The following is a 19,010-nucleotide window of genomic DNA, read 5'->3' as shown; positions in this document are numbered from 1 at the left end:
AGTACCATGCACCCAATAGTGGCACCCTGCACCAGCAACATGCACCCAGTACTGGCACCCTGCACCAGTACCCAGTATGGGCACCCAACACCAGTACCACGCACCCAGTACTGGAACCCTGCACCAGCAACAGGCACCCAGTACTGGCACCCAGTACCAGCACTGTGCACCCAATACTGGCACCCTGCACCAGTCCCCAGTATGGGCACCCAGCGCCGGCACCCTGCACCAGCACCTATGACATGCACCCAGTACTGGCACCCAGCTCCATGCACCTAATACTGGTACCCAGTACCAGCTCTATGCACCCAGTACTGGCACCCTGCACCAGCACCAGGCACCAGTACCATGCCCCAAATACTGGTACCCAGTACTGGCACCCTCCATCAGCACCCAGTACCCAAGACTGGCACCTTGCACCAGCACTGGGGGTCCCCTCTGCCCCCACGGGCTCCTGGCCCATCCCCACAGCATGGGTCAGGGCCGCCTGTGGACCTGCTCCCGGGAATGCTTCCCTGCCAAGAGTCCCTGCCAAGGAGCGGCTTTCCCTAAATCAGTGGTTTCTCCATTTGTTTTTTTTTTGTTCGTTTTTTTTTTTTTTTCTCAAAACGGGGATTATGCATCGCTAAAAATAAAGGGTGATAAAACTTTGGGAGAGAAAGGAGGCATAAAAATTTCATGATCTTGCCAGCCAGGGAAATTATCCCACTTTATTATTTAAAACCTCATTAAAAACCATTTCCCTGGGAGAGACAATGATCAAACCACCGTCTATTTCAATCCTCGAGACGTGCACTCTGCTACGTGGGGAACGCGTTTAAAATAGTCCCCTACATGCGACTTCTCAGCTGAAAACACCAACCCCGACCCCCGACCATGCGGGAGGATCGCACGGCACCCACTGCACCTCCCACCGTTTCAACCTGCTCTGTCCAATACTCCGGATTTTCCTCTTTTTACCCATCCAGCTCACTCCAGTGGGAGCCACACAGCGCCTGCCCGGGGAGGATCTGCCCAAGGACCTCAGTGGACGAAGCAGGGGCCTTCCTCCGATTGCAACTTTTCCAAATCTTCGGAGCAGCTCCAGTGCGGAGCTGTAGCTGCCAGGCTGCTCCCTCCCACCGTGCGACCGGGCTGCCGGCCCCTCTGATTTGCTTCAGCGGTTCATTTAGCTGGAAGCTCACAAATTCCCGGAAAGTCTCCAACATCTTCAGGAACTGCTTTGTAATGTGTGTTTGAGATTTGTAAGAAATCCCCATGAACATTTGAGCTTGGGATTCCTTGTGGTTCTAGAGCGAGTCTGTCCCTTCGGATGGTGAAAAGACCGTTGAGTGTTTTGTTTAAAAGAAGTCACCTTTTTAAAAAGAAAGTGTGGATTGCGAGAAAGAAATTGGAGCTCCTAAATCACCTGCAAAGTAGTGGTGTCAATGAATAGCCAAACTCACAGCAGTTTGTGCTCACAGTGCCACAGCTCAGCCTAGACACCTCCTCTTTAAATACACACACTGGGGAGGGAAACCCATCTTTTCTAGCTATTGCAAATGCGCCGATAAATAGCCAGGAACACCGCTCCGGTTCGGCTTTGAGGTTGGAAGCTGCTTTCCCCCAGTGCCAGCCTGGGCTGGGAAGCAGGGATGGGAGCAGGAGCTCCTGGGAAGGACAGGCAGCGTCCTGCCCGCACTCGGAGGCACCAAGGAAGGGACCGACAACCTGGCTTGAGCTGTTTCTGTGCTAAATGGTGACAGTCGGTGGCAGAGGCGCTGCCTGGAGCCCCCCTCCACCCCGTGCCGGTCCCGCAGCATCCTCTCCGGCTGCGCCCCAAGCTGTTAACACATCCTTGGGCTCTCCCACCCGAATCCTGTCCAGCCTTTGCCGTCTCCAGCCGGTTTCCAGCCCTCCCGCCCGGCTGCAGTAGCGGGGACCGCCCGCAGGTGCCGCCCGACTCCGCCGGGAGAGCGGCGGGTGCCCCGGCCCCGGGCCCCGGCTCCCGGCGCGGGGGAGCCGGGCGGTCTGCAGCCAGCGGAGCCTCCGCTGCCTGTCGCAGAGCAGCTCCAGCACAGGGGCACTGGGGCAGCCGGGGCACCATCCTGTGAGGTGCTGGTGCCGCCTCCGTTTGGTACCCGACAGGCGTTTCCGAAGGGAGGGCGTGTGCCCTGAAAGCACAGAGCAGGGCCTTCCATGGGCTTTGGCTCTAATTTTCTGGAGGTGTTGCCGTAAGGCAGAGCTGGGTGAGCAGGAGTGACCTCTGCCTGGAGACCACAGGCAGCAGGGAACCGAGAATAACACAAAGCAAGCACCTGAAAAGCATGTTTTCCTCCTTATGGAGAAGAACTCCAGTAACAACTACCTGAAAGGAGGCTGTAGCGAGGTGGGGGTCAGCCTCTTCTCCCAAGTAACAAGCAGTAGAACAAGAGGAAACAGCCTCAAGTTGCGCCAGGGGAGGTTTAGATTGGATATTTCTTCACCAAAAAGGTTGTCAAGCATTGGAACAGGCTGCCCAGGGAAGCGTCTGAGTCACCATCCCTGGAGGTATTTAAAAGATGGGTAGATGTGGCGCTGAGGGACATGGGTTAGTGGCGGACTTGGCAGTGTTGCGTTAACGGTTGGGCTCGATGATCTTAAAGGCTTTTTCCAACTTAAACGACTCTGTGATTCTATGATAACTCCAGGCAGGGTGCTAGGGAGAAGGAAGCCTCTTTTGATGAATATCTGAGAGGAGTCAGCCTGTGTCAGGACTGAGATACAGCAAGGCTCCCCCGTGGGTCTGCAAAGCACCATTTGGTGGAGAAATCCTGTCAACGGTTGCTCAATATCCATCTCCAAAGCACTCCGCAGTATCAGCCTCGCTGGTGCGACAGAGTGGGCTGATCCCTCCCAGGGTGTTCCCAGTTAGTGTGCTCCTCAGGAGGCTGTCGGGTAACGAAACGGGATGCGTGGAGGCTGGCGAGGTGTTTTACTTTGAAAAACCCTCTTTCTCCCACCAGCTACCTGGGCCTTATAAAGCTTTCTAAGCGGCAGAGGGTAGTTTGACTGGAATGGCAAAAAAAGACGCACCTGGGACTGGAGCCCTGAGGAAGCGCCAGTACTTGAGCTGCTACAGCCCAAGTGGGGGTTACAGGAGAAGCAACTCTCCTCTGTCACCCCACAGGAAACGCTTGTCAGAGCTGAGATTGTAAAGGTTGTGTTCGTCCTGTCCCTGAATATGCACCTCCTGTCTGCCGAGGGCAGCCCGAGGACACGGCGAGGTGAGGCTCACCAGCCAGGCCGTGTCTGCAAAGTGCTGGCACGTGTTGGGGCAGGAGGCAGAGCTGCCCTGGAGACCAGCCCTGCTCCGGGGCAAAAAATCCACCCCCTGTGTCTCAGTGCGGAGCTGTCTTTGTAGAATACCTGGTTTGGGCCGTGCAGTCCCACCACAGCTAATTTATTCCCTTTTGGGAAAGACATGGGCACCCTTTATAGCCTCTTTACTCTCTTAAGGCCCAGGGAACGTCAGAGCCGCATTTCCCATACTGATCTCTGCCTCAGGTGTGCCGCAAACCTGCGTATCTCCATGGCTCCCCATGACTGCTTGCTCACGTGCTGACTTAAGAGTCATTCTGGATGGGGTCACGTTTTTCCCACAGGGGCCTGAAGTGTAAAAATTGTCTCTCCTGTACTCAAGCTTGAAGATAAAGCAAGAATTTGAAGTTCTGGAGTGTGGCTCTCTGCAAGTTGTAGAGCAAAGTTTAAAAGGGGCTTTTGCACTACCAAGAGGAACACAAGTACAAATTCTATCACATTTAGGGGGAAAAGGGTCGATTATTTTGATTTCCTAATGTAACAGAGCTTGTGCAATCACATTGTATATCAGCACACTCGTATTCTTCCAAATTCTTCTCTTGAAAATCTTTTTAACCCTTTGGCCAGTTTTATCCAAAACTGACAGAGGTATAAATCTCAGTTCCTGCGTTTACAAGCAACTGGGTAAAGAATGACCCTGCCAGGGCTGCAACTGTGAGAAAGACCAACACATGTTGTCAGACCTTATTAGACACTAGAGAATCTGCACGGAGCTGACATTTGACTGACGCCCAAACCGTGGGAAAAGCTTCAGTCAGAATTTGTGCCCTCTCAGGCACCCAGGTCAGTCCCCCGAGAGACGGCAGCCTGTTGAAAGCCAGACTCCGCCAATTCTGCAGCGCACAGAGCTGTTTGTTTGTTTGTTTTTTTAATGCCAAGTTGGGAGGGGGCGGGCAGGGAGAAGGAGCTTAGCAGAAGTCTTAGCCAAAAGGGCTAGTGCTGGTGTTCCAGGATGGGACAAAGAGCAGCACGGCCACCACAGCCCCAAACCCTACCTTTGGTATTGTAGCGATGTCCTCCTTGAAGGAATCACTGCGTATTATCAGCTCCGATAATTCGGGTGCCGGGTGGTAGAAGCTGACAGGGCCCTGGGGGCACTAATTCATGTTACCACTATGGTTTTCGTCAATGATCTACAGACTTTCCCTCAAACTCTGAGCACTGTTTGAGAGATGGCTGAACAGTTGTTATGAAGCACATCAGAAAAAAGTCAGGAAGCGGTGACAATAAGGACAAAACTGAGGTGGCTGGACTCTTCTGGTTACTTTCGGCTGAAACCAAAGCAGGCAGAGGAGATCTGGACAGCTGTGCCCTTTCCTCGATCACAAGATGGACAGTGGGAAAAACTGGACCAAATCCAGTCTGTTCCAACCTCTATCTGCTGTGATAGTTCAAAAGCATCTCTGACTTTTTAAAATGTAGGAGGAGTTGAAAGACACTTTGCAGACCCTCCACCTGTGAAAACAAGCACGGTTTGGTCTGGGCTCTGCACAAAGTCCGCAGACAGGTGGAAGAGCTCCTGCTGGTATTATGGAGAACTAGTGGAAATTCGCCGCTCTTTGGCTGCAGGGGAAAGGTGATGTAGATGATTAGAGATGGGAAGAGTGAATTTGAGGGGAAGGTTTGAGAAGTCAAGGTCAAGTGTCTATAATGAGAAGAACATACTTTGCACAAGAGGGGAAGGTAACGATATTCTTGGTTGCGTAATCTAGCCTGAGAACTATATTCTCTGATTTTTATTCTACTTGCATGAAAAGCATCTCTCCATCACTTCCTCATCTCTAAATTGTTTGGTAGACATGATTCATTAGAAATTCTGCTCTGTTGAATAGCAAAGTAATGAATCTTTGTGCTTTCCATTTCCTCCATCTGAACTGGAAAGTGTTTTTCTCACACAATCTCAGTCTTGAGCAGTAATAACAAAACCACAACTTCTGTTGCAGTTCTTTATTTGCAGGTTAGATTCCTCTGTGGACACATCTAAACACAAGCGTACACGACCTGCTGGCTACAAGACAGCAGACAAAGAAAATGATGGTTATGACTGTGTGAAGAAATATCATTCTGGTATTTCTGTTTTAACATAGCAAGGTCCAGGACTCACTGTCAGGAAAAACTGCTCATGGTTTTGAGGTTTCTCACTTAGATGCTAAGCTGAGAACAACTTCTATATGCAGAACAACGATTTTTGTATGCGATTTTTGGTTTAACGCCATATAATCCCTATTTCTGATTGATCAGGTGGTACCGAAATGGGTAAAGCTTTGATTATGGCTTGATTTATGTGCATGCAATTCCAGAGCAAACACAATCAAGTCGCAGAATTTATATTAGTAAGAGATCCTGGGCTAGCTCGTGTGGCCAACGTGCCCGTTCCTTTGGCTCTTCCACACTGCAAGCACTGAAGGCCCATCTACTGCAGCTGAAGCTGTTGCACAGGTTTGGAAACATTTTTTTTAACTCAGTAGCTGAAAAATCTGGCTATTCCTGGTCCCTCGTCCCAATCCATCAGCTGTCTTCAATTATTCTAGAGAGTTCCTCAAAGTTTCAGCGTCTTCTAATTAATTTTCCACCTCTCTCATCTTCTAGTATTGCCTTTACGTGACTCCTCTGTAACACCAAAGCGATGTGAGATGATGAAGTAAAGGAGAGCAGGGTGCTGTGCACTGAGGAAATGTTGGCTTAGATGCTAGTTCCCAAGTTACAGCTGTCAGCGGTGGATTCACCGCAGTCCAGGGGAATAAAGACAAAAAGGAATATAGATGTTTTCTCACTTTCCTCTCTTCTTTCTGTAATGGCTGTGGGACAGAGGAAAGATATTATTTGACATCGCTGAACTCTTAAGATGTTTTTCATTACAGAAGTGTCACAAATAAGAAACTCACCCCTGCCTTAAAATGCTCGGTCCAGTGCGGGAGGCACTGTTTCTGAAGGGAAAAGGTTTATTTTTTCTCAGTCTTGAATCAATCTTGGCTTTCCCTGCTGTGACTGGTGGAGGAGGAGGGGAGGGCTGGCAGGCTCGTGTGTGAGGATTCATTTCCTCCAGGTCACTGAACGACCATCAGCTAGCGCTAGGGTTCGGCTGCCATGGGCCCACGCCGAATTTCAAACGGAGGCCCCATATGAAATCCCTGCAGCCCGGGGTGTCGGGGGGAGGCACCCCTGCCCCGCTGCTTGTAGCAAAACCCCCACCTGCTTCTCCTGCTGATGTTAGGAGAGGTCTGAGCCCTGTTGGAGCACAGATCTTCGCACTTTCTGTTTTCCAAGACCTGTGCTGGGCACAGACTTAAAAGTATCCCTAGAACAAATTGACTGAGGCATCCTCTTTCTGACACGCTCCCGGATGAGATGAAGGGAGCCCTTTGCTCCCTCCCCTGCCCCTTTTCTCGGTGACACAGATATAGGCCATGCAGCTCTTCCTCTGTTTTGGCGAAGGGAGGGGCAGTTTCCTGTTTTTCTACAGAAATTAGATTGATCCAGGATGCCTTTGTGCCGCTGCTGGCCTTGATGCGTGCAGACGGGCTAACAGTGTACGTGGGCTCTGTGGCTTTTACTGCAGTTTTCCTGTTCGCTGCTAGTACCAAGCCTTCGCCCCTCCCTGCGCTGCACCGTGGCTAGATCCTCGGGGTTGGGATGTGTGGAGGGACACCCCTCTGACCCGTGCAGGAGGCTCCCAAGCACCAGTAACAAGCTTTTCCTGCAAAAACGGGGTTTGCTTTTCCAGTGGCCCATTCCAGGGTGTTTGCATGTTCCCAGCACAGTAGTGCAGCTCCATCCTGCTCCAGCCGGGGGACTGCTCGGCCAAGGCCAGGGCTGTATCTGGCATTAACATCCCAGGAATCTGCTCCAGGCTGGCAGGATAAAGTGGAGAGACATGTTTACAGCTGCTGGGGGAGGGCAGGTGGGGAGCACAGGCAGGGGGCAAACCCAGCCCAGCCTAACAGTCTCACGGTCTAGCTGTCGCTGTCAAGGATTTGGTCTTGAATAAGGAGAAATGGAAAGCAAGCAGCAAATTGGCTTTGCTCAGTGCTTTGGCCACAATTAATAGGGAGGGAACTGGGCAAAGGTAGGGTATAATTAAGTTGGCTGATAGCAGAGTTCTGTCCAGAGCAGGAATGCGTTGCATGCTGTCACGCTATAATTAGCAACATTTTGTTATAGTGCTTTTCCTTTCCTTGAAGGATCTCAAAAAGCTTCACAAAATGCACTCGGTTAAAGTTGCCAGCTCCTCTCAAGGAGAGAGGCGCCACGTCTGCAATGCCCTGATCCTGCGCGGTGGGACGGCGGGAGGCAGGCAGAGGGAGCAGGATGAGGCTTTTCCTCCGAGCTGGGGGACACAGGGTCTCTCTGCCTGGGGTGACCAGTGAAATGGGTGATTTTGCCTGTGAGAAAGCTGGAGCAGGGAGAGGTGAAGTGGCTTTCTAAGGTCAGCAAGTGAGTCATGGGTAAAGCTAGGAATAGAAGCCAGCAGTCAGGCTCCCAGCTGCTGTACCTATGGTTATTTCTATTTATGCTCTTCACTTCTCTTGCCCATGGTTTACTGAGTGCATTCCAAGAGTAACTTGCCTGCCAAACTTCCTCCCCTTTAAAACCAGAAATGGACAGATAAGATAGTAGAAGAAATCAGTTTAACTGCTGGTATGTGCACAAACATACCTGAACCCTGTCCAAGTCATCAGCCTCTTTTTTTTTTTTTTTAATACTCTTTTGGGGCAGGAGAAACCCCTCCAGTCTCAAAGTGCCTATAGCAGTTTGCTGGCAGGATATCAGATGATTTATTTCCTTCGCCTGTGGTCAAAAGAAGAAAAAATTAGAAAAGCAAAAAAAATAAAGAAGGCAATCATGTTAGACATAGCAAAACCCGGTCAAGTGACTCCAATATAAATCCCACGAAGGCAATGGGAGAATTGTGGCTCTGGGAATTAGAAGTTTAGACTGTAAACCAAAATAAAACTGAAACCCCAAATAAATGCTGCATTCTCCCCCAGTAAATGCCTTATCTCCCGCTGAATGCCTTATCTACCTCTCAGTGAAGGCATTGAGAGTTTCTTCCATCAACTTTAGCTGTAAATCAGATTGGGCCTAAGGCCAGAGTACCTGAAAAGCCCTAAAGCCAGGAGTAGGGATTTGGCTCCTCATTATTCTTGGGGTGAGCACAATTCGACTGCTGTGTCGACTGGTGTTCAGAGGCGGGCATTAAAAGGTTAATGCAGGTAGCAGGACTGACTTGAAGTCAGAGTGTTATATCAAATGGAAGCATGGTAGCGGCATAAGCAACCAAAAATGCTATGCTCTATCTGCTATCAGTGTGCTACCTGAGAGCAGGCACTGAGGATGGAGCCAGGCTTGCCTCCTTTGCGACATGAGCTACCCAAATTCACTCAAACTGCCCTTAGTCGTGGATCAGCGGATGGGCTGCCCATGTACTTTTGCATCCCAGCACAGTATCCCATCACTTCTTCACACTACTTGGCGCTCTCTGCCTGGCTCTCCTTTCTCCTCTGTTTTCTTCTTTTTGTGTTTCACCCTTTATTTTTCTATTATTTGCAATGTTTTAATTGCAGTCTTCTTTTCATTTCCTAACTCGAGAGGTGATCTGCCACGTAAGGCATGCAGAAGCTACTGCTGCTGGCGCGAGTCCCCTGGAAGGGCAGAGATGTGCCTCAGGCCACCGTCTGAGCCTCAGGATGCAGCCGTGAGCTTTTCCCCCAGTGATCTGCAGTGTGGAAGCAGGGAGCCACCTGATCTTTGACCAGGAGGGATTCAGCACTGTGTGTTTTTTGTGTTTCTTCTGTTCTCTACTTTTCTGGATTCTTCCCAGCCTTCTCTGGGATCGTTGCAGAGGGATGAGACTGCAATAATGTTGGTCTGGTTCCCAGATACCTTTTATGCACAGGCTATCCACTTCTATGAGCTGACTTTTGCAGAGTGTCCCAGGTGTAAAAGCTGACCTCTCCCCTCTGCCCTCGCGGTGATTCCCTAATGCTGGAGCTGATGAGCGGTGTACAACCGAGCTCTCCCTCCTCCTGCCCGTCCTGGCTCTGCACACTGCAGTTCCAGGTCCTTTCACGGAAATTAACATTTACTTTAAGAATTAAAATAAACAAAAACAAATAAATCTCCTAACAAAATAAGATCAATAAAAACACAGCCAAGTGCTTTGTTTTGCTTAGAAGATGCATCTTTGTGCATATCCACTTGCGTGTTGCCAAGTTTTGGAAATCAGCAAAGGCTGACATTGTTTACTGCAAATTAAAGACCCTCTGGAGACACTCTGTCTTGCTTTCCAGTATAGCCTCGGGCGGGGGGAGGGAGGCAGTTGGACAGTAGCATAGAAGAAACCCTGTTCCAGTGTTGCTAACTATAGCATTAATTTCAGAGTCATAAATAACTTCAGTACCATGGTTACAGCACTAGCCAAGTATGATATCATTTAGTTTGGGATTAGGGAAAAATATCTTTCTTGAGGCTGCGGCTTCTAAAATAAGCAACTTTTCCAGAATGGGTTTTCTTCCAAAGACTACACAGAGAAACTCCAGCCTGTAGCTGTAAATTAGAAGGATTACTTTGCTAAAACTGGCTGGATGAGAAGTGTCAGCAGGTAAAACAGCTCAGAGGGTAGATTCTTCTAAGTTCCTCAGTGAATGACAGCCTGGCACTCTGTCGGTTTTCTTAGAAAACAGCACCTTCTGTGAATGAGAACAAGCATAGTCTTTTCCAGCCCGACTTCTGTACTATGGAGAAATGCAGAAGATAGGTCCCTTCAGAAATCAGACGCCACTAATGACCGTTAGAAAGATGGATTGAGAGATTGGCGCTGACAGTTCCCATGGCTGCGTGGGCAACAGTATAGTAACTGCGCAAGCAAATGACAGCTAGCGTGCATCCATTGGTCCAGTCGAACAAACAACTGTGATATTTGTATTACAAAATTTACACACAATTACATGCACATACAATTCTGCAGGACCATGCGAGCAACAGCGAAAAGCTGATCCTGAATATGTTACATATAGTACAACAAGTAACTCAAATGGGTCAAGGGGCTTACGTTTGGAGGCATAACAAGAAAAATTTTATGGGAAACAAACCCTTTAAACATTGCAAAAATGGTCATAGGTTGGTGATACAGGAAATCGGGCTCTAGGGCTCCTAGATACAAAATGCTAGACCACACAACCCAAAGCACTGATCCCATTCAAAATTGTTCAAAAAGTTATGACATTAAGTCTGTATTGGTAGGCTTTATGCCAGATTAGATATTGTCTTTCTTCCTGCTCCCGGCATAAAGCCAGCATAAACGCCATATTATGTACTCTGGCTAATTCAACAGAAACATAATTGTGTGCCCAGGCATGATCTGGATTGAATTTGTCCTGCTAAATGATCCAGTAGTGCTCAAACCTGGTATAAAGGACCATAGAATTGTGGTACAAACGTCCATTTCAAATTTCATGACTTCTCTAATGTAAGGCAAGAGAACTTTGCCACATGCAAACATCCATAATAATTGTTGAAATGCTTTCCCTTAGTTTAATGCCAATTCACAGCACAGATTAGAGGGTTCCCCCGATGAAAAGCATTGGAGAAACTTGAACACATGGAGGAAAAAAAATTTACTTTTTATTTCTGCATTTCCTTTATGATTCTTCCATATGCTCATCTCCATTATGGTTCTAATCAGAGAGAGAATATCTGAAAAGTGACATTTGAGGATAGGCTGAACAAGTCTGATACACAGCGTTCATTAGCCCTGTCCCTCACTGCTACGGCCTGATCCCCGCTGAGATCCCCTCTGGTGGCTAACTTACCCCCAGCTCCTGACAGCGGAGTCTCAGCTTTCAAGGCGATTGCAGGCTTCTGCAGCTCTGAGCAGGCTGAAGACCCTGGCCTCTTTCTTTTGCTCGTTGTCTATGCTAGGCTTGGCTTCTTTGAAAGTAAACTGTTATCCATCATGAAGATGTGGGAGGCCAGCATGGTTTTCATTTTCTCAGCAGCGGGCTCAGCAAATACCACATACCTTGCCCTCTCTCAGGCTGTGTTAGATGGAGGGATGCTTTTGGTTTGGGAATAGTCCTCTGTGTGTGTGAATCTCTCTGTCTTGAATTCATTTTTATTTCAGCTGAGAATTGGAAAGCAACCTAAAGGGGGGAAAAAAAGAAGACGACAGGAGAATTATATTCGTGTATGAAGACAGAGGTTTCTTGAGTTATCTGGTATACTTTACAGGAAAAAATATAAAGGCCATCTGGCCAAGTGAGTGGCTAGAAGAGATTTCACTGACATTAGTACTAAATTACAGTACCAATAGTTTCTTTGTTATGGACAGTGAAAAGAAGTATTGCTTTTAGGCTCAGAAGATGTGCAGCTTGCTGACCCATCCTGTAACTCTAGCAAGATCAAATCTTTGTCATTTCTCATACTATGCCTGTTTTCTCCACACTGATTGCAGGACATCTGTTCCCTGCCTAATAATACAGGACCCTGACCTAACACTGGGATTTCTACCACTGCATAGGGCATCATGACCCAGTCTTATTTTATCAAGGTTATTTAGAGGTTCACTGTTTTGTTCAGATCCTCTGCCGTCAGGGAAAAGATTCAGGTCTGGGCCACTTGAGAACTTTTGCAGGTAGTTGAGCTGCAATATGCCAAACAGCCTGGTCTGTATTTGGGATGGGGCCTGGATAGTCCAAGGAGCCCTCTCTTCTGTAAGGAGAAACCATCTGCCAGACCTGTGTGTGCATCTCTACTTGGAAGCTACTGGAAGCTGTTCTCAAGCGTAGTTTGGAAATATGCAGGCAATTACATATCACTGCTGTTGTACTAATACTGCCAACCGTGGGGTCAGGTTGTCCCCTTCGTTTTCCAGTAATTACTATTTTTAGTTCAGGTTTCATTCGAGTGTAATGTTTTTAGATGAGCCCAAAGATCCTCTGGCTGTGCTCTGTACAGCTTCATAGAAGACAGATGGGGCATTACAAACACAGTGTACTTAGTCCCCGCCACTTCATGAGATTCAAAGTCCAATTCAGTTCACTAAAGAATGATGTTTTCAAGTTCTGAGAAAAGCCGACTCTGGATGGAAGCAGAATATCCGCAGCAGAAACACAATTTAACAGGGAATAATTTCACCGATAATTTCACCTGCACAATAAAACAGGAAGATTGCAAATGTTCAAGGATCACAGGGAAAGTCTGCCATGGCTTGTGTTTTGTTTTAGTAGCTTGGGCCATGTCAGCTTGTCAAGTGCATCTTGAGAGATTCATGGCCCTCCTCAATCCCAAGGCAGTCTGTGACCTAAAAGAAACTGAAATCCAAGGAAGGAACCAAGCGGCCAGGCACTGGCCAGAGTAAGTCAGCGCAGCTCCACTGCGGAGCTGGAGCAACCCCAGTTCACATCAGCAGGGAAGCCGGGCTAGGCAGCGTTCCTGGAACTGCGGTTCAATCTCAGTCCAAACGCCGAGGTCACCAGTGGCCGTCCCAGCTGCAGCGTGAGCTGAGGGCATGAGTCAAAGCCACAAAAGGCTGACACGACCTTGCCAAGTATTAAAAGCGCAAAGATGCTAGATACTGCCTTGCGTGTGCTGATTACTTCCGGTTGAAGGTGATGGAGAACATACAAGCCACAAGCCACTAAATACTTGGGCAATCAAGAAATCCGAATACATCTGTTGTTCAAAAAGCATCATATATATTCTAACCTTCCACGTACACTGACCAACTGATCCTTAAAAGAGGCCTGGTAAGATCCCAAGTAGCACAATCCTAATTTTACTGAGGCCACAAAGAGTAATTAGCTGACTAAAGACTGCAAACATTGGCATCCATATTAAAATTGTGACTCAGAGAATTCTTACGCTCCTCGCCTGCTGCTGCTGACGTGTACCTGTAGCATGGCAGCTGGGGAGCACGGGCCAGAATCCCGATGTTGAGAAACCACAGCTCTCGAATAAAGGATGGCCACACAAGCACAGGGGTCTCACATTTAGGATGTCGTCATGACAGAGAAGCCCAGACAGACGGGGTTAGGTCAACAACTTCTGAAAACAGTCTGTGTAAAACAGAAACTACTGTTGAATTTAGCTTGTTGCTACCGAAACGGGTTTCTTGGAGTCATACCGGTATTCTAGAATAAAACCTGAAGTCTAGCTGCTGGTTTCAGCTCTCAGTGTAAAACATAGCTGACTGCAGATTAACACAAGGCAGCTAATGGCTGCAGGTCAAAATTATACTAATGGTGGATTAAATACAGATATTATGGCTGAAATGTGGCAAGGTGCCTTCCGGAGCCGAAAGATCTGTGGAGAAGGAGTCCAAACCCATGGACGAGCAACGGAAGCTGAGATTGTTTTTCACCAAGCCGTGTGAACCAAACCTGTCAAGTTTCACACGAAGGGCAGCCCAAGGCATACTCGTTTAGTTCTCAGAAACTGGAATTTGTGCATAAATATGTGACAGCCTGTGGTAACCAGAAACTATTCTTATCACAGGAAATGCTGTTGGTCAGGAGCAACAAATGCGCTTGGTCCCCACAGTGCTAACAAGCCTTCGACTTTGCCTCTGCTAGACAGATCCTCGGGTTTATTTCATTGGCAGTGTGCTTAATAACAAGAGATCGAGTAAATTGGTTTGACTCTAAGCAGACAAGCCAACAAGACACAGAGAATAACGTGTTCGGAGCAGAGGGATATGGTGGAGTCTCAGCAGTCTGCCTTTGCCTCAGCTGACTTCTCCTTAGATTGATCTGTACTCAGGTGAACATGACTAGCAGGAAGGTAAATTGATTTAATTTGCATATTAATACAAAGTTTAGGGTGTTTGGAGGGTTTATAACACACAATAGAAGGTGGGTGTCAGTTTTAGTGAGACTAAAAGAATCTAATTGAGTGTAAAGGAGGTTAAATTTCTGGCAAAGCTCAGTTTCAGGAGCTGCCAGAAGATGCCAACTTACCTCAATTTAGGACCCATCAAAGTAGTATTAAAGTTCGGATTTAAGCATTGAGTAAGCAGCTTTACGTGCCTGTGGGAGGGTGTGATATCCTAACAATAGTAGGAATGGTGCATGGTGCATGCAAATTACTCTGCTCTTCACAGTGGATTTTGGATGAGGATGGAAAGGAAATTAATTTCTTTTTGAAATAAAGCCCAAGATGTTTGTAGTTATTAAGATCAGTAAGTGATTTCAGTGAAAAATTGGCTCTTGTGCATGCAATAAAAAATTTGCTGTGCTGTACCTCAGAAAACATATTTTGTAACAGAAATAGTAAATTTTGGGGTTTCTATGTTAACAATAACTGTATTTTAAAAAAAGGCAAACACAAAACAACAAAACAAAGCAACAAAAATCCAGGAAAAGGATTTTGACTGTAGGGAGAAATACTCTGAATTCCAGGGAAAAAAAAAAGAAGGAAAAAAAAAAGGAAAAAAAAAACAAAGAAAAAAGAAAACCTGTCAGAAAAATTATTTTAAAGAGGGGGTTTGTAAGTAGTTTTAAAAGAAAAGCTGCTAAAGACAGAAAATGGCTTTCTATAAATGAGGAATCCTTTCATTTGTACTGCTCTTACAAAACAATGCAGGAAATCACACAGGATGCTGCTGATGAGAAGGAGGAAGTGGTTTTAAGGATGACATTGGACTCTGCAAGTGGGATGCCAGACATATCGAAGCGTACGTCTTTCTACCGGTTTAATATACCATGAACTGCTTCTGCTTTCTCTGCCTCTGCTGCCAGAGGAGCAGCGCACGCTACAATGAGCAACTCAGGGAGCTCTATTTGAAGCCTCGGTGGCTCATGACTAAACACGGCCAAACTGTCTCCTAAGCTCTTGCTTCAGGGTGGTGGTGTTACAAAACCTGTTCAGGAACCGAAACTTCTGAAGCCTTACCGAGCTGCCTGGTGAAGGCCCCACCTACTCTGAGTCCTGTTTGACCCACGACACATCATGTGGGGAGCGGGCAAGGCACGAGGCGGCCTTATTATAGAAACAGGGCAAAGTACTTGACTTCTGCAGAATTCAAGGCTGCCTTTGCCATTTTTAAGCAGTTACGGTAAACAAGATAATCCATGTTTATTGAGGTCCTTGGTGTGTTATTTTTCTTCTCACTCTTGATGTGGTGTACAGGTTCAAAGGCACCAGCACAATACCTCTTTGCCTCAACAGAAGCTGCATGAGGCGGTTTCTAAGAAGGCTGCATGTGCAGAGCCTTGCGTGATCGCTGTGATAGCGGGTGCACCTACTGTAACTGCAAATGAAAACAGTTTCAGTTCTAGCTAGTCATTTGCTACAGTTTTGAATACACTTAAAAATAACTATGCACACAAATAATTCATACGGATGCACCTACAGAATTTGTGTACACATTTGTGTGTGTATTTATACATATATATTTGGCAAACTTTCAGTGAAGGTGCCTGTGTATTTCTGTATGCAGTCTATGATCATGCCTCTTTTACTGTATACGAAATGTAGCTCAGTTTATTTTCAGCTAATCTATAGCTTTTGAGCAGTTAAATTCAGGTCAGTAGCCACACGAAGCCAAAAAATCTTCAAATTCTATCAATCATCAGAGCCGTTAAATAAATCCAAACTCAGAGTAAAACAGTTATTCACAAGGCTTGCTCCTAAATGCTTCATTAAAATGTTGTATTGGCGAGCCTGTAACAAAATGCAGGCTTTCACCTCTGTGCTATTTGTTCCTCACAAACCGAAATTCAGGAGACTGACTCCACAGTACTTAATTTAATCAGAGCCAGTGCAGATCTAGCTGCCTGTTCATGTGTCCTGAGTCCCAAACACAGCAATGCATCAATGCCGTCAACTCCTGCTACAAAACCGAAATACATTTTCCTGCTAAGCATCCCACCTAAGCATCAGAGGGATGAGTCTTAGAAGGGACACCCCCCCTCAGCTATGTGGCTCAAGAGATCCCTCGTTCAATGATCAAAAGATCAGTGGCATCTGCCCCACCTGTCCCCATGCACGTGAAATGTGCTGTGAGCCTTTGTCTTCCGTGCAAAACGTGGCTTTATTTCCTGACTTCTGTAGTGAAGCAAGAAACAGCTTTTTCATCACTAAGAAAATATTATGGACAAGACAAATAGGAATAAATATAGTCACAATTTAAAATGGCAATTTATAAAATACAACTCAATTTCAAATCTGCTGAAAAAAATGTATCTTTGCCTAATAAACAAGGCCCACCTGCAGTTTGGCTTTTTAGTTTCAAGGTTTCTCTTTGCTGATGGAAGTGGCCTTCATGTGGGTTAAAGCTCTATAAATGGTTGCACACTGAGGTTTAGCGCTTATCCAGTTTATCAAGAGGTCAGCCCCCGCTATTCATGTGGTCCAAGGTAAAACAACATTGGTTTTCATGATGGTAGAAATGAGACAAGCGAGGTCCTTGTTCTACAGCACTCTAAAAGTTATCGAAGAGCCCTAGAACAGGAAGACCTGAGGCTGTGGTTATCCCCACAGCCTTTCCTGAGCTAGTTCCATTCCCTGGGCAGAAGAGTGGAGAGCCCGGATTGCTTCAGTGCGCTGCCTTCCCAGATGGAAAACACTTTTGGAAATGAAGGAAAGGTGGATTTCCCCCAAAACACTGTATCGCATTTCCTAGGGCAGTGCAAAATACGTCCCAAGACAGTCTGGATCGCTGCTGCTTCAGTGTGGTTGCAGTCACACAAGCTCGATCTGAACACGTAAGCTCCCAACGTAAGTATCGTGGCTGCCTTGGCTCCCACAGCTGGCTTTCCAACCCGGGAAAGTCTCAGGGTGAAAATGTCTTGGACCCTGTGAGGCCCTGGGCATTGCCTGAGTGGGTGGAGGCCCTGTGGCCTCACAATCTGGCCCCACACAAGGCTTGATTTTCAGAAGAGCTCAATTGCTATCTGCATGCTTGCTTTAGCAGCCACACTTTGGAAACAGCACAGCTCCTCAGAGATTGAACTGTCAAAAATCTGGTCAGTTGTGTAACAAAAGGAGCTGCCACACACTAATTCATAGTCATTTGATCTCCAAGAGAAGCCACTTAGCAGATCTGGACAAGAGCTGACGCTGATAAGGAAAGAACTCATTAAACTGATAGAATTAAAGATTCTCCCCGGCCTGTGATTTGCCACCTGTCACTCACTCTGTTGTTTCTGTAACTCAGAACAGTAGGTTTTAGGAGCAGAGATTGTGTGTTCCTACATCTTCTTCTTAAGGTTCTTTTAACATTACATAATTACCAATAATACAAAGGGAATAGGGTATGAGAAGAGAGCTGTAGATATCCAGTTTTTGTGATGTTGCTCTTGACAGCAAAAAGCCCCTTCTATTTCAAGAATCCTTTATAGGAAGTATGTCTCCTAAATAAAACATAAGACTCAAAAAAACCCAAAACAAACCGAGCAAAGCTCTCTAGAAAACCTTTGTAACTAACACATTGCTAGAGCCAACCACAGGCAACATCACGGGCCCTTCTGTTGACTCAGACGATGCTAAGTCTCCTTGAGAACAACATCAAGAGCAGGCATTTGGGTTCAAAAACCATGAGTGCAATTTCCCATGAACACTGAAGAAATAGGCCTGAAATACATATATATTTTTAAAATGATCTTTTTCCCCAGCAAGGCTCGGGAGAAATCACAGATTGAGGAACACAGCCTGGTTTAAAAGCGTTGGGGAATTACCTTTTGAATCCTGACATCGCAAAGTCCAGTGTCCTGGGAAAAGGCATCCCAGGGACATCTTTCTGCTGCCAGCATTGGGCTGAAACACTGCGTAACTACAGAAGCTGTTGCCCACCATCATATAGATGATACATTTATGTAAAAAGAGACAAAAAGGAAGCTCCTTTTCGGGGATGGAACCTGTCGCCTCTTTAGCAGCATACCTGGACACCCCTCCTCACCACACCTGCCCACCCCAGGGTGGCAGCTCTGTCTGAGACCTGTGTCAGCTGGCACGGTGCGGCCCGGGCCGCCGTGGCTCCCCACGCCCTGCCTTCCCCACACACAGATTTGGGGTTTCCTTTGAGGTCTAGACACTGCAACAGCACTAGCGCCTTCCTGGCTGCTGCACCGCGGCTCTCGGCAGCCCAGGGCCCGGCAGCCCCTGGCCCCAAAATGATTATTTTCTGTCAGGGTTTTCTCTCAACCCTCCCCACTCTCCCATGCTATTGCTTCAGGGCAGTGCAAGGAGGCCTCAAGGCCTCGGGGGCGGCAGAGGGCCGGCTCTACGCCCCTCACGGTGACCTCTTGTCCCGCCGGCCGGTCCTCCAAGGCCGGGTAGGGGTGTCGGTGTCCCCCTCCCTGTCCCCGACGGACGGCTCTTACCCGTCGCCCTTCCCGCCGGCGCGACGGGCCGCGGCCTGTGTACGGCCGTTGCCATGGCGACGGCGCTGCCAGGCGACGCGGTCACGTGACACCGGCCGGGCCCCCCCCACCCGGGAGGTGGGAGAGCGGCGCCGCCAGGCGGAGGGGCGTGTCCGAAGGGCGTGGTTATACGGAAGGGGCGTGGCCTGGGCGGGAGGGGGCGTGGCTCGGCGTTGCTAAGGGGGCGGTTGCTAGGGGCCCGGGGGAAATGGCGGCCGGGGGGGGGGGGGGGGGGGAAATGGCGGCGGGGCGAGGCCTGGGTCGTCCGTTTGTGGCGCCTGCTCTGCCAGCATCCCGCACAGCCCCCAAGGC

At 47.9% G+C, this 19,010-nt stretch overlaps 1 long non-coding RNA gene across 1 annotated transcript; it reads right to left on the bottom strand.

Moving 5' to 3' along the window:
• Window positions 1-5,259: 5,259 nt before the first annotated feature.
• On the bottom strand, window positions 5,260-18,795 carry LOC134522394 (uncharacterized). Its single transcript, XR_010073047.1, has 4 exons — window positions 18,660-18,795; window positions 11,151-11,480; window positions 7,996-8,127; window positions 5,260-6,137 (listed from the first exon to the last, which is right to left on the bottom strand). It is a non-coding gene; the product is annotated as an uncharacterized LOC134522394 (long non-coding RNA).
• Window positions 18,796-19,010: the final 215 nt, after the last annotated feature.

Source organism: Chroicocephalus ridibundus, chromosome 12 (genome assembly GCF_963924245.1).
Source record: "Chroicocephalus ridibundus chromosome 12, bChrRid1.1, whole genome shotgun sequence".
NCBI classification, from domain to species: Eukaryota; Metazoa; Chordata; class Aves; order Charadriiformes; family Laridae; genus Chroicocephalus; species Chroicocephalus ridibundus.
Note: the sequence above shows the minus strand (reverse complement) of the source record. Positions and strands in the feature narration are given on the sequence as shown.